Source organism: Sinocyclocheilus grahami, unplaced genomic scaffold, assembly GCF_001515645.1.
Source record: "Sinocyclocheilus grahami isolate Dianchi unplaced genomic scaffold, SAMN03320097.WGS_v1.1 scaffold10672.1, whole genome shotgun sequence".
Lineage (NCBI taxonomy): Eukaryota > Metazoa > Chordata > Actinopteri > Cypriniformes > Cyprinidae > Sinocyclocheilus > Sinocyclocheilus grahami.
In genome coordinates this window covers 1245-3736 of record NW_015513371.1, presented here as the reverse complement: position 1 = coordinate 3736, position 2492 = coordinate 1245, and the positions used below count along the sequence as shown (strand labels likewise).

Here is a 2492-nt window from a genome sequence, read left to right as displayed (position 1 = left end):
TCAGAGTGCGCGTGGATCCACAGGGTTTTGAATCGGAGGCAAAGGCAGCATCCCTCCCTCAGTCAGAGGCTGTCGTCACGGCGACAGGAGGTGTCTGCTCCACGGCCGAGAGACGGAATGCGAGGCAGAAACGGTCGCCGCAGCAACAAGAGCATCCGAGGACTTCCAGGATTCAAAGCAGGAGTGGAGAAGCCGAGGCTGCCGGGGGCTCGAAAAGAGGGGAACCGGGGCCATTCTTTCATCCACCACCTCCTCCTCCCTCACTCCTCCTCCTCCTCCTCCGCTGCTGCTTCACATTCTCTCTGAAGGACAGCTCTGAATGAACCCTCCTTCTGACGGTGGGAGAGTGTGGCTGGACGGACGCTGAAAGGAAAGACATAAAAGAGTGGGATTGTGTGTGGGAACGGGAGAGAGAGAAATAGGGTTGATTGGGAGGTAGACGGCATGTGTGATGGTGACTGACACCGCAACAAAACGGGAAGGATGATCCGAGCTCAGCCGAGCCGAAAACTGTATTTTCGTCGTTCCTCAGGAGAAAGGATAGGCAAACCTGCACGCACTTTCTACCACTGACCAGGGGAGAGGTGAGAGCGAGAAAGCGTGTCAGAGACCACTGCCTTATGAAGTGTATTTCCACGGGGGCTGGTGGGATTCAATTTGGTGAGCGTGTTTGTATTTGTATCTGTTCCTCTTGGTCTCACTTTGCTGTCTGTAATTGATTTTGTGTAGTAAACCGAAGCTTGAACATCAAGATGTGTGTTTGAGAAAATTGAACACGGGGGAAAGAAAAAATGACAGGAAGAGAGACGTTTCCAGATAAACAGAGAAATTGCTCTCCTTCCTGTCTTTCCAGGTGTTGTGTCTTTCCAGATTGTCTCTTCTGGCTGCGCCTTGAAGGGTCAACTTCTCCTCTTTTATTCTCTTCCAATTCTTCCCGAAACAAAGGACATGGAATTTATCTTCTCTGATGGCTTTTGAAGAAAGGCTAACAACTGGATTTCACCCGTAATCGAAGGAAACTAGATTGAGATCCGTCTTTATCCAGCCATTTAACGAAATGGGTGAGAAATGTCTCTCTGACCCAAAGGAAAGGATGCGTCATTCCGTCTGACGCCCCTCGGGGGATTACGTGTGAAACATTCATCATAACACTTATTGTAAGTGTAGTTGCAATTTTGGCAATCGCTCTGAAAGCATCACGTCCGTTGCCTTGGTTTAATGTTTCAGACACGCACAAATGAGCGAGGACAAACACATATATACACGCACATAAAATCACTCTGGCTTTTTGGCTGAATTTACACCCTCTCTCTCTCCTTTTCTTCCAGATCCAGTTCAAGGACAACTAAAGTTGGAATATTTCACCTTTTGGTTTGACTTTATTTTACTCTGAACACAAGAAAAAAGACAAATGTTGCAGATCTAAAACAAAGAAGCACTTAGCAAGAAAAGCATCTTTGGGAGTTTCCTTTTTCTTCCTGGATTGGATTTTACGTGGATCAGTCGCTCGTGCAACTCTCCTTGCCATGTCTTCATGGAAGAAAAGAATTCTGCATCATAGACAACCGCTTTCCATCCAAAGTTACACCTAAGGACTTGCACAGGCACACTAAACACATGCTAGGGTGAAATGAGCCACGCTTCTTGCGCATTTCGCTTCTTCATCCTGGAGTTCAGTGTGTGTTCTTGGATCTAACAGCCTAAGCATCCTTCAATGATTCCGGCACCTTTCGTTCCATCCGCGTCTGTCCCGAGATGCCCCGCAGTACACAGCAAGAGGAGGCTTGACCCCAGACCCAGCGAGGTCTCTCGGCTGCCCAGGCGTATTTAAGATGTTGAACCCTTCCCACGTGGCCCGAGCCCCAGATCGGATCAGTAGCACTGCGGCTCCCAGAGGCCCCAGACATGGATCGTGGCTCGGCTCGCCCCTGCCCTCAGTGCTCCGCACCCCGGCCCGTGAGCAGCCTGTGAAGGATGTCCCAGAGCGGAGCTCCAGCCCGGGCACCCTCTGAGACCCCCAGTCAGAGAGAACAGATCCGCAGCCACATGAAGATGGTGATCAAGCAGCTGGAAGGAATCCTCAAGGAGCTGAAAGATGTGGCACATGAACTGCGGGAGGTAAGGTTTGCTTGCCTTCTACTGTCGATTTGGTTTGGACTGCAGGTGACTGGTTTCTCCGGCAGGAGATAAATAATGAATGTTTTCCAGTTTGGACTGGCAGGTTGAAGCAGGTGGGGAGTCATTGTAGCCTCATTACACTAAGAAACCAAACCAAGTGGCCTTAACCTTAAAATTTGACCGCCTTGGGAACCAAAAGAGAGGGGTTTGTCTCTTTTATCCATAGGCGAGGTGCTCTTTTCCAGTGCACGAATGCCAAATGATGGTGTGAATGGATACAGAGTGAGAAAAATAGAAAGGGAACACAAAAGTGAGAGGCAGAGAAGAAGGGAAAGAGGTGTGCAAGGTAGGAGTCGAGCTTGGCAATGCAATAG

The 2492-nt window shown here is 49.4% G+C and overlaps 1 long non-coding RNA gene across 1 annotated transcript; it reads left to right on the top strand.

The window, feature by feature from the left end:
* Nucleotides 1-19: 19 nt before the first annotated feature.
* On the top strand, nt 20-2119 carry LOC107578514 (uncharacterized). Its single transcript, XR_001608354.1, has 3 exons — nt 20-660; nt 854-1157; nt 1329-2119. It is a non-coding gene; the product is annotated as an uncharacterized lncRNA (long non-coding RNA).
* The last annotated feature ends 373 nt before the right edge of the window (nt 2120-2492 follow it).